This window comes from Arachis stenosperma, unplaced genomic scaffold, assembly GCF_014773155.1.
Source record: "Arachis stenosperma cultivar V10309 unplaced genomic scaffold, arast.V10309.gnm1.PFL2 arast.V10309.gnm1.Scaffold_100025, whole genome shotgun sequence".
NCBI classification, from domain to species: domain Eukaryota; kingdom Viridiplantae; phylum Streptophyta; class Magnoliopsida; order Fabales; family Fabaceae; genus Arachis; species Arachis stenosperma.
The window spans coordinates 2,703,948-2,717,204 of NW_026651369.1; the positions used below are offsets into that span (position 1 = coordinate 2,703,948).

The following is a 13,257-nucleotide window of genomic DNA, read 5'->3' on the forward strand; positions in this document are numbered from 1 at the left end:
AAATACAATAGTAAAAGGTCCTATATATAGAGAACTAGTAGCCTAGGGTGTACAGAGATGAGTAAATGACATAAAAATCCACTTCCGGGCCCACTTGGTGTGTGCTTGGGCTGAGCATTGAAGCATTTTCGTGTAGAGACTCTTCTTGGAGTTAAACGCCAGCTTTTGTGCCAGTTTGGGCGTTTAACTCCCACTTAGGTGCCAGTTCCGGCGTTTAACGCTGGGAATTCTGAAGGTGACTTTGAACGCCAGTTTGGGCCATCAAATCTTGGGTAAAGTATGGACTATCATATATTGCTGGAAAGCCCAGGATGTCTACTTTCCAACGCCGTTGAGAGCGTGCCAATTGGGCTTCTGTATCTCCAGAAAATCCACTTCGAGTGCAGGGAGGTCAGAATCCAACAGCATCTGCAGTCCTTTTCAGTCTCTTAATCAGATTTTTGCTCAGGTCCCTCAATTTCAGCCAGAAAATACCTGAAATCACAGAAAAACACACAAACTCATAGTAAAGTCCAAAAAAGTGAATTTTAACTAAAAACTGATAAAAATATACTAAAAACTCAACTAAAACTACTAAAAACATACTAAAAACAATGCCAAAAAGCGTACAAATTATCCGCTCATCACAACACCAAACTTAAATTGTTGCTTGTCCTCAAGCAACTGAAAGTCAAACAAGATAAAAAGAAGAGAATATGCAATGAACTCCAAAAACATCTATGAAGATCAGTATTAATTAGATGAGCGGGGCTTTTAGCTTTTTGCCTCTGAATAGTTTTGACATCTCACTTTATCCTTTGAAATTCAGAATGATTGGCTTCTTTAGGAACTCAGAATCCAGATAGTGTCATTGATTCTCCTAGTTAAGTATGATGATTCTTGAACACAGCTACTTTATAAGTCTTGGCCGTGGCCCAAAGCACTCTGTCTTCCAGTATTACCACCGGATACATACATGCCACAGACACATAATTGGGTGAACCTTTTCAGATTGTGACTCAGCTTTGCTAGAGTCCCCAATTAGAGGTGTCCAGGGTTCTTAAGCACACTCTTTTTGCCTTGGATCACAACTTTATTTCTTTCTTTTTCTTTCTTTTTCTCTTTCTCCATTTTTTTCGTTTTTTTTTCGCTTCTCCTTTTTTTTTTGTATTCATTGCTTTTTCTTGCTTCAAGAATCATTTTTATGATTTTTCAGATCCTCAGTAACATGTCTCCTTTTTCATCATTCTTTCAAGAGCCAACATTCATGAACCACAAATTCAAAAGACATATGCACTGTTCAAGCATACATTCAGAGAACAAAAGTATTGCCACCACATCAATATAATTAATCTGTTATAAAATCTGAAATTCATGCAATTCTTTTTCCTTTTCAATTAAGAACATTTTTTATTTAAGAAAGGTGATGGATTCATAGGACATTCATAACTTTAAGGCATAGACACTAAGACACTAATGATCACAAGACACAAACATGGACAAACATAAAGCACAATTTTCGAAAAACAAGAAAATAAAGAACAAGGAGATTAAAGAATGGGTCCACCTTAGTGATGGCGGCTTGTTCTTCCTCTTGAAGGTCTTATGGAGTGCTTGAGCTCCTCAATATCTCTTCCTTGTCTTTGTTGCTCCTCTCTCATGATTCTTTGATCTTCTCTAATTTCATGGAGGAGGATGGAATGTTCTTGGTGCTCCACCCTTAGTTGTCCCATGTTGGAACTCAATTCTCCTAGGGAGGTGTTCAGTTGCTCCCAATAGTCTTGTGGAGGAAAGTGCATCCCTTGAGGCATCTCAGGGATTTCATGACGAGTGGGATCTCTTGTTTGCTCCATCCTTTTCTTAGTGATGGGCTTGTCCTCATCAATGAGGATGTCTCCTTCTATGTCAACTCCAACTGAATAACAGAGGTGACAAATGAGATGAGGAAAGGCTAACCTTGCCAAGGTAGAGGACTTGTCCGCCACCTTATAGAGTTCTTGGGCTATAACCTCATGAACTTCCACTTCTTCACCAATCATGATGCTATGGATCATGATGGCCCGGTCTAGAGTAACTTCGGACCGGTTGCTAGTGGGAATGATTGAGCGTTGGATAAACTCCAACCATCCTCTAGCCACGGGCTTGAGGTCATGCCTTCTTAATTGAACCGGCTTCCCTCTTGAATCTCTCTTCCATTGGGCGCCCTCTTCACAAATGTTTATGAGGATTTGGTCCAACCTTTGATCAGAGTTGACCCTTTTTGAGTTTGAAAGGGACCTCGGGGATCACCTTCTTCAAGGCCACAACTTTATAGAAGTGGTCTTGATGCACCCTTGAGATGAATCTCTCCATCTCCCATGACTCGGAGGTGGAAGCTTTTGCCTTCCCTTTCCTCTTTCTAGAGGTTTCTCCGGCCTTGGATGCCATAAATAGTTATGGGAAAATGAAAAGCAACGCTTTTACCACACCAAACTTAAAAGGTTTGCTCGTCCTCGAGCAAAAGAAGAAAGAAGAGAGTAGAAGAAGAAGAAATGGAGGAGAGGGAGATGGCTTTGTGGTTCGGCCAAAAGGGGAAGAAGTAGTGTTTAGGGTGTGTGAAAATGAAGGAGTGAATGTGAGTGGTGAAGAGAAAGATGGGATTTGATAGGTGAAGGGTTTTTGGGGAAGAGGTGTTGAGGTGATTGGTGAATGGGAGAAGAAGAAGAGAGAGGGTGGTGGGGTAGGTGGGGATCCTGTGGGGTCCACAGATCCTGAGGTGTCAAGGAAAAGTCATCCCTGCACCAAATGGCATGCAAAAATGCGTTTTGAGCCAATTCTGGCGTTAAACGCCGGGCTAGTGCCCATTTCTGGCGTTTAACGCCAGGTTCTTGCCCTTTCCTGGCGTTTAACGCCAGTCTGGTGCCCCTTTCTGACGTTAAACGCCCAGAATGGTGCCAGACTGGGCGTTAAACGCCCACCTGCTAGCCTTACTGGTGTTTAAACGCCAGTAGGTTCTTCCTCCAGGGTGTGCTATTTTTCTTCCTGTTTTTCATTCTGTTTTGCTTTTTTAATTGATTTTGTGACTTCTTATGATCATCAACCTACAAAAAAACATAAAATAACAAAGGAAAATAGATAAAATATAACATTGGGTTGCCTCCCAACAAGCGCTTCTTTAATGTCAGTAGCTTGACAGAGGGCTCTCATGGAGCCTCACAGATACTCAGAGCAATGTTGGAACCTCCCAACACCAAACTTAGAGTTTGAATGTGGGGGTTCAACACCAAACTTAGAGTTTGGTTGTGGCCTCCCAACACCAAACTTAGAGTTTGACTGTGGGGGCTCTGTTTGACTCTGTTTTGAGAGAAGCTCTTCATGCTTCCTCTCCATGGTGACAGAGGGATATCCTTGGGCCTTAAACACAAAGGATTCTTCATTCACTTGAATGATCAGTTCACCTCTATCAACATCAATCACAGCCTTTGCCGTGGCTAGGAAGGGTCTGCCAAGGATGATAGATTCATCCATGCACTTCCCAGTCTCTAGGACTATGAAATCAGCAGGGATGTAATGGTCTTCAATCTTCACCAAAACATCCTCTACAAGTCCATAAGCTTGTTTCTTTGAATTGTCTGCCATCTCTAGTGAGATTCTTGCAGCTTGTACCTCATAGATCCCTAGCTTCTCCATTATAGAGAGAGGCATGAGGTTTACACTTGACCCTAAGTCACACAGAGCCTTCTTGAAGGTCATGGTGCCTATGGTACAAGGTATGGAGAACTTCCCAGGGTCCTGCCTCTTTTGAGGTAATTCTTGCCTAGACAAGTCATCCAGTTCTTTGGTGAGCAAAGGGGGTTCATCCTCCCAAGTCTCATTTCCAAATAACTTGTCATTTAGCTTCATGATTGCTCCAAGATATTTAGCAACTTGCTCTTCAGTGACATACCCATCCTCTTCAGAGGAGGAATACTCATCAGAGCTCATGAAAGGCAGAAGCAAGTCCAATGGAATCTCTATGGTCTCATTTTGAGCCTCAGATTCCCATGGTTCCTCATTAGGGAACTCATTGGAGGTCAGTGCACGCCCATTGAGGTCTTCCTCAGTGGCGTTCACTGCCTCTTCCTCCTCTCCAGATTCGGCCATGTTGATGGCCTTGCACTCTCCTTTGGGTTTTTCTTCTGTATTACTTGGAAGAGTACTAGGAGGGAGTTCAGTAATTTTCTTGCTCAGCTGTCCCACTTGTGCCTCCAAATTCCTAATGGAGGACCTTGTTTCAGTCATGAAACTTTGAGTGGTTTTGATTAGATCAGAGACCATGGTTGCTAAGTCAGAGGGGTTCTGCTTAGAATTCTCTGTCTGTTGCTGAGAAGATGATGGAAAAGGCTTGCCATTGCTAAACCTGTTTCTTCCACCATTATTGTTGTTGAAACCTTGTTGAGGTCTCTATTGATCCTTTCATGAGAAATTTGGATGATTTCTCCATGAAGAATTATAGGTGTTTCCATAGGGTTTTCCTAGGTAATTCACCTCTTCCATTGAAGGGTTCTCAGGATCATAGGCTTCTTCTTCAGATGAAGCATCCTTAGTACTGCTTGGTGCATTTGCATTCCAGACAGACTTTGAGAAATCAAATTGACTTGTTGAGTCAATATTTTATTCTGAGCCAATATGGCATTCAGAGTATCAATCTCAAGAACTTCTTTCTTCTGATTAGTCCTATTGTTCACAGGATTCCTTTCAGAAGTGTACATGAATTGGTTATTTGCAACCATTTCAATTAGCTCTTGAGCTTCTGTAGGCGTCTTCTTCAGATGAAGAGATCCTCCAGCAGAGCTATCCAAAGACATCTTGGATAGTTCAGAGAGACCATCATAGAAAATACATATGATGCTCCATTCAGAAAGCATGTCAGAAGGACATTTTCTGATCAATTGTTTGTATCTTTCCCAAGCTTCATAGAGGGATTCTCCATCCTTCTGTCTGAAGGTTTGGACTTCCACTCTAAGCTTACTCAATTTTTGAGGTGGAAAGAACTTTGCCAAGAAGGCATTGACTAGCTTTTCCCATGAGTCCAGGCTTTTTTAGGTTGTGAGTCCAATCATGTCCTAGCTCTGTCTCTTACAGCAAAAGGGAATAGCATAAGTCTGTAGACCTCAGGGTCAACCCCATTAGTCTTGACAGTGTCACAGATTTGCAAGAATTCAGCTAAGAACTGATGAGGATCTTCCAATGAAAGTCCATGGAACTTGCAATTCTGTTGCATTAGAGAAACTAATTGAGGCTTAAGCTCAAAGTTGTTTGCTCCAATGGCAGGGATAGAGATGCTTCTCCCATAGAAGTCGGGAGTAGGTGCAGTAAAGTCACCCAGCACCTTCCTTGCATTGTTGTTGTTTTCGGCTGCCATGGGTTCTTCTTCTTTGAAGATTTCTGTTAGGTCCTCTACAGAGAGTTGTGCCTTAGCTTCTCTTAGCTTTCGCTTCAAGGTCCTTTCAGGTTCAGGGTCACCTTCAACAAGAATGCCTTTGTCTTTGCTCCTGCTCATATGAAAGAGAAGAGAACAAGAAAATATAGAATCCTCTATGTCACAGTATAGAGATTCCTTGAGGTGTCAGAGGAAAAGAAAAATAGAAGAAAGAGGTAGAAGAATTCGAACTTAGTGAGATAGAGTTCGAATTGTGCATTGAGGAGGAGTGATACTCCGTAAATAGAAGGATGTGAGAAGAGGGGAAGAAATTTCGAAAATTAAATGAAAGATTTTAAAAACATTTTGAAAAACAACTTTAATTGATTTCGAAAACCAAGAGTGGGAAAGAAATCAAGTAATTTTGAAAAAGATTTTGAGAAAAGAAACCAAAAAGATATGATTGAAAACTAGTTTGAAAAAGATATGATTGAAAATTATGGTTTTAAAAAAAGATATGATTGAAAAGATATGATTTGAAAACAATTTTAAAAAGATTTGATTTTAAAAAATAATGACTTGCCTAACAAGAAAAGATATGATTCAAACATTAAACCTTTCTCAACAGAAAAGGCAACATACTTGAAATGTTGAATCAAATCATTAATTGATAGCAAGTATCTTTGAAAAAGGAAAGAAATTGATTTTGAAAACATTTGATTGAAAAGATTGATTTGAAAAAGATTTGATTTTGAAGAACTTTGAAAACTTGAAAAAAAATTGATTTGAAAACAAAATCTTCCCTCTTGTGCCATCCTGGCGTTAAACGCCCAGAATGGTGCACATTCTGGCGTTTAACGCCCAATGCACTACCTTTTTGGGCGTTAAACACCCAACCAGGCACCCTGGCTGGCGTTTAAACGCCAGTCTGTCCTTCTTCACTGGGCATTTTGAACGCCCATTTTTTTTTCTGTATAATTCCTCTGCAGTGTGTTCTGAATCTTCAATTCTCTGTATTATTGACTTGAAAAGACACAAATTAAAAATATTTTTGGATTTTTAATAATAAGGAATAATCAAAATGCACTTAAAATCAAATAACAATGCATGCAAGACACCAAACTTAGCAGTTTGTATACTACTGACACTAACAACATGAGAATGCATATGAGAAACACAAAACACTCAAGTCATAGAATTCAAAGATCAGAGCAATGAAATCATCAAGAACAACTTGAAGATCAATGAAGACACATGCATGAATGCAATAAGAACAGAAACATGCAATTGACACTAAACTTAAGATGAGACTCTAGACTCAAACAAGAAATATTTTTGGATTTTATGATTTTGTAATTTTTTTGTGCTTTTTTCGAAAATTAAGTGGAAAAGAAAATAAAGGTATCAAAATTCTTAATGAGAATTCCAGGAATCATGCAATGTTAGTCTAAAGCTTTTAGTCTAAAGAAATTAGACATGGCTAGCCAAGCTTCAGCAGGACATTGCATTCAAGAGCAAAATTGATGAAAATCAATCAGCTTTGGTAATGATAAGAACATCACCTTGAAACACTAGAATTCATTCTTAAGAACTCTGAAGATAAATACCTAATCTAAGCAACAAGATGAACCGTCAGTTGTCCATACTCGAAATAATCCCCGGCAACGGCGCCAAAAACTTGGTGCACGAAATTGTGATCATCAATGGCGCCATCAACATGGTACGCTCATTGCAATCTCAACTCTTTATCACAACTCCGCACAACTAACCAGCAAGTGCACTGGGTCGTCCAAGTAATAAACCTTACGCGAGTAAGGGTCGATCCCGCGGAGATTGTTGGTATGAAGCAAGCTATGGTCACCTTGTAAATCTTAGTCAGGCAGACTCAAATGGGTATAGATGACGAATAAAACATAAAGATAAAGACAGAGATACTTATGTATATCATTGGTGAGAGCTTCAGATAAGCGAATGAAGATGCTTGTCCCTTCCGTCTCTCTGCTTTCCTACTGTCTTCATCCAATCCTTCTTACTCCTTTCCATCGCAAGCTTATGCAAGGGTTTCACCGTTGTCAGTGGCTACCTCCCATCCTCTCAGTGGAAATGTTCAACGCACCCTGTCACGGCACGGCTATCCATCTGTCGGTTCTCGATCAGGCCGGAATAGAATCCAGTGATTCTTTTGCGTCTGTCACTAACGCCCCGCCCTCAGGAGTTTGAAGCACGTCACAGTCATTCAATCATTGAATCCTACTCAGAATACCACAGACAAGGTTAGACCTTCCAGATTCTCTTGAATGCCGCCATCAGTTCTTGCCTATACCACGAAGACTCTGATCTCACGGAATGGCTGACTCGCTTGTCAGGCGAGCACTCGGTTGTCAGGCGATCAACCATGCATCGTGTATCAGGAATCCAAGAGATATTCACCCAATCTAAGGTAGAACGGAGGTGGTTGTCAGTCACACGTTCATAGGTGAGAATGATGATGAGTGTCACGGATCATCACATTCATCAAGTTGAAGAACAAGTGATATCTTGTAACAAGAACAAGCGGAATTGAATAGAAGAACAATAGTAATTGCATTAATACTCGAGGTACAGCAGAGCTCCACACCTTAATCTATGGTGTGTAGAAACTCCACCGTTGAAAATACATAAGAACAAGGTCTAGGCATGGTCGAATGGCCAGCCTCCCAAAGTGATCAAAAGATCTAAAGATCAAAAGATTCCAAAGATCAGAAGATGAAAATACAATAGTAAAAGGTCCTATATATAGAGAACTAGTAGCCTAGGGTGTACAGAGATGAGTAAATGACATAAAAATCCACTTCCGGGCCCACTTGGTGTGTGCTTGGGCTGAGCATTGAAGCATTTCGTGTAGAGACTCTTCTTGGAGTTAAACGCTAGCTTTTGTGCCAGTTTGGGCGTTTAACTCCCACTTAGGTGCCAGTTCCGGCGTTTAACGCTGGGAATTCTGAAGGTGACTTTGAACGCCGGTTTGGGCCATCAAATCTTGGGCAAAGTATAGACTATCATATATTGCTGGAAAGCCCAGGATGTCTACTTTCCAACGCCGTTAAGAGCGCGCCAATTGGGCTTCTGTAGCTACAGAAAATCCACTTCGAGTGCAGGGAGGTCAGAATCCAACAGCATCTGCAGTCCTTTTCAGTCTCTTAATCAGATTTTTGCTCAGGTCCCTCAATTTCAGCCAGAAAATACCTGAAATCACAGAAAAACACACAAACTCATAGTAAAGTCCAGAAAAGTGAATTTTAACTAAAACTAATAAAAATATACTAAAAACTCAACTAAAACTACTAAAACATACTAAAAACAATGCCAAAAGCGTACAAATTATCCGCTCATCAATACCACAGACAAGGTTAGACTTTTCGGATCCCATGAATGCCGCCATCCATCTAGCTTATACCACGAAGATTCTGTTGGGGAATTTAAGAGATATGCGTCCAGCCTAGAGTAGAACGGAAGTGGTTGTCAGTCACGCGCGTTCATAGATGAGAATGATGATGAGTGTCACGGATCATCACATTCATCAAGTTGAAGTGCAACGTATATCTTGGAATAAGAATAAAAGAGAATTGAATAGAAGGTAATAGTAATTGTATTGAAACTTGAGGTACAGCAGAGCTCCACACCCTTAATCTATGGTGTGTAGAAACTCCACCGTTGAAAATACATAAGTGAAAGGTTCAGGCATGGCCGAATAGCCAGCCCCCATGATCTGAGAACTAATCGTCCCAAGATGTCTAATACACTAGTAAAAAATTCTATTTATAATAAACTAGCTACTAGGGTTTACAGAAGTAAGTAATTGATGCATAAATCCACTTCCGGGACCCACTTGGTGTATGTTTGGGCTGAGCTTGGTCTATCCACGAGCTGAGGCTTCTCTTGGAGTTGAACTCCAAGTTATAACGTGTTTTGGGCGTTCAACTCCGGATCATGACGTGTTTCTGGCGTTTAACTCCAGACAGCAGCATGTACTTGGCGTTCAACGCCAATTTACGTCATCAATTTCCGAATAAAGTATAGACTATTATATATTGCTGGAAAGCTCTGGATGTCTACTTTCCAACGCCGTTGAGAGCGCGCCATTTGGAGTTCTGTAGCTCCAGAAAATTTATTTCGAGTGCAGGGAGGTCAGATTCCAACAGCATCAGCAGTCCTTTTGTCAGCCTTTTTCAGAGTTTTACTCAAGTCCCTCAATTTCAGCCAGAAATTACCTGAAATCACAGAAAAACACACAAACTCATAGTAAAGTCCAGAAATGTGAATTTAACATAAAAACTAATGAAAACATACCTAAAAGTAGCTTGAATTTACTAAAAACTACCTAAAAACAATGCCAAAAAGCGTATAAATTATCCGCTCATCACAACACCAAACTTAAATTGTTGCTTGTCCCCAAGCAACTGAAAATCAATTAGGATAAAAAGAAGAGAATATACTATAAATTCCAGAATATTAATGAATATTAATTATAATTAGATGAGCGGGACTTGTAGCTTTTTGCTTCTGAACAGTTTGGCATCTCACTTTTTCCTTTGAAGTCTAGAATGATTGGCTTCTCTAGGAACTTAGAATTTTGGATAGTGTTATTGATTTTCCTAGTTAAGCATGTTGATTCTTGAACACAGCTACTTATGAGTCTTGGCCGTGGCCCTAAGCACTTTGTTTTCCAGTATTACCACCGGATACATAAATGCCACAGACACATAACTGGGTGAACCTTTTCAGATTGTGACTCAGCTTTGCTAGAGTCCCCAAGTTAGAGGTGTCCAGAGCTCTTAAGCACACTCTTTCTGCTTTGGATCACGACTTTAACCACTCAGTCTCAAGCTTTTCATTTGGACCATCATGACACAAGCACATGGTTAGGAACAGCTTGATTTAGCCGCTTAGGCCTGGATTTTATTTCCTGGGGCCCTCCTATCCATTGATGCTCAAAGCCTTGGATCCTTTTTACCCTTGCCTTTTGGTTTTAAGGGCTATTGGCTTTTTCTGCTTGCTTTTTCTTTTTCTTTCTATTTTTATTTTTTTTCGCCATTTTTTTTCGCAAGCTTTCTTTTTCACTGCTTTTTCTTGCTTCAAGAATCAATTTCATGATTTTTCAGATCATCAATAACATTTCTCTTTGTTCATCATTCTTTCAAGAGCCAACAGTTTTAACATTCATAAACAACAATATCAAAAGACATATGCACTGTTCAAGCATTCATTCAGAAAACAAAAAGTATTGTCACCACATCAATATAATTAAATTAAATTCAAGGATAAATTCGAAATTCATGTACTTCTTGTTCTTTTGAATTAAAGCATATTTCATTTAAGAGAGGTGAAGGATTAATGAATTTATTTATAACTTTAAGACATAGTTACTAAACACTAATGATCATGAAGTAGAGACACAAAACATAAATAAACATGAAGCATAAAAATCGCAAAACAGAGAAATAAGAACAAGGAATGAGTCCACCTTCGTGGCGTCTTCTTCTGAAGGACCAACAATGTCCTGAAGCTCTTCTATGTCCCTTCCTTCCCTTTGTTGCTCCTCCCTCATTGCTCTTTGATCTTCTCTTATTTCTTGGAGAATGATGGAGTGCTCATGATGTTCCACCCTTAATTGTTCCACATTGTGGCTCAAATCTTCTAAGGAAGTGTTGAGTTGTTCCCAATAGTTGTTGGGAGGAAAGTGCATCCCTTGAGGCATCTCAGGGATTTCTTGATGATGAGCTTCCTCATGCATCTCTTTAGAACCGTGGAGGGTCTCTCTTGCTTGCTCCATCCTCTTCTTGGTGATCTTCTTCAATGGAGATGTCTCCTTCTATGATAACTCCAGCTGAGTAACATAGATGGCAAATAAGGTGAGGAAAAGCTAGCCGTGCCATGGTGGAGGGCTTGTCGGCTATTTTGTAGATTTCATTGGAGATGACTCATGAACTTCTACTTCCTCTCCAATCATGATGCTATGAATCATGATGGCCCGATCCACAGTAACTTCAGATCGGTTGCTAGTGGGAATGATGGAGTGTTGAATGAACTCCAACCATCCTCTAGCCACAGGCTTGAGGTCCAGTCTTCTTAGTTGAACTGGCTGCCTTTGGAGTCTCTCTTCCATTGAGCTCCTTCCACACATATGTCCATAAGGACTTGGTCCAACCTTTGATTAAAGTTGACCCTTCTAGTGTAGGGGCGTACATCTTCTTGCATCATGGGCAAGTGGAACGCCAACCTCACATTTTCCGGACTAAAATCTAAGTATTTCCCCCGAACCATTGTGAGATAATCTTTGGACTCGGGTTCATACTTTGATCATGGTTCCTAGTGATCCATGCATTGGCATAGAACTCTTGAACCATTAAGATTCCGACTTGTTGCATGGGGTTGGTTAGGACTTCCCAACCTCTTCTTCGGATCTCATGTCGGATCTCCGGATACTTATTTTCTTGAGCTTGAAAGGAACCTCAGGGATCACTTCTTCTTTGCCACAACATCATAGAAGTGGTCTTGATGGCTTTTGGAGATGAATCTTTCCATCTCCCATGACTCGGAGGTGGAAGCTTTTGTCTTTCCTTTTCCTTTCTAGAGGATTCTCCGGCCTTAGGTGCCATTGATGGTAATGGAAAAACAAAAAAGCTTATGATTTTACACACCAAACTTAAAATATTGCTCGCCCTCGAGCAAGAGAAGAAAGAAGAGAAGAAGAAGAAGAAGAAAATATGGAGGAGAAGGTAGAGTGTGGGTTCGGCAAGGTATAGTAGAGGGGTAGTGTTGTGTGAAAATGGAGTAGAATGGAAGGGTATATATAGGGAGAGGGGGGAGGGTAGGTTCGGCCATTTAGGGTGGGATTGGGTGGGAAATGTTTTGAATTTTGAAGGTAGGTGGGGTTTATGGGGAAGAGTGGATGGATGTGAGTGGTGAAGGGTTTTTGGGAAGTGACATGGGGAAGAGTGAAAATAGGATTAGGAGGTAAGGTGGGAATATAGTAGGTGGGGATTCTGTGGGGTCCACAGATCCTGAGGTGATCCTATGGTGTTCACAGATCCTGAGGTGTCAAGGAATTCCATCCCTGCACCAAATAGGCATGTAAAATGCCTTGCATACATTCTGGCGTTTAAACGCCGAGTGGTGCACGTTCTGGGCGTTCAACGCCCATGTAAAGCATGTTTCTGGCGTTGAACACCAGTTTCATGCTTGTTACTGGCGTTCAGCGCCAGCTTTTCTTCTAGGCACATTCCTGGCGTTCAGCGCCAGAATGTTGCTTGTTTCTGGCGTTCAGCGCCAGATTCATGCTCTGTTCTGGCGTTGAACGCCAGCTAGATGCTCCTTACTGGCGTTGAACGCAGCCTGTGCTTCCCCAGGGTGTGATTTTTCTTCTGCTGTTTTTGATTTGTTTTTAATTTTATATTTTTTTTGACTCCTCATGATCATGTACCTAATAAAACACAAAATAAAAATAAAATAAAATAAAATAAAAAATTAGATAAATAAAATTGGGTTGCCTCCCAACAAGTACTTCTTAATGTCAATAGCTGACAGTGGCTCTCATGGAGCCACAAGGTGATCAGGTCAATGTTGTATAGTCCAACACCAAACTTAGAGTTTGGATATGGGGTCTTGACACCAAACTTAGAGTTTGGATATGGGGTCTTGACACCAAACTTAGAGTTGTGGTTGTGGCCTCTCAACACCAAACTTAGAGTTTGACTGTGGGGGCTCTTCTTGACTCTGAACTGAGAGAAGCTCTTTATGCTTGCTCTCTTTTGTCACAGAGGGATGGCCATGTGCCTTAAACACAAGGTAGTCCCCATTTAATGAAGGACTAATTCACTTCTGTTGACATCTATCACAGCTTCTGCTGTGGCTAGGAAAGG

The 13,257-nt window shown here is 40.7% G+C and overlaps 1 non-coding gene across 1 annotated transcript; it reads left to right on the plus strand.

Moving 5' to 3' along the window:
• Window positions 1-4,859: 4,859 nt before the first annotated feature.
• LOC130959902 (small nucleolar RNA R71) lies at window positions 4,860-4,967 on the plus strand. Its single transcript, XR_009078892.1, has one exon. It is a non-coding gene; the product is annotated as a small nucleolar RNA R71 (small nucleolar RNA).
• Window positions 4,968-13,257: the final 8,290 nt, after the last annotated feature.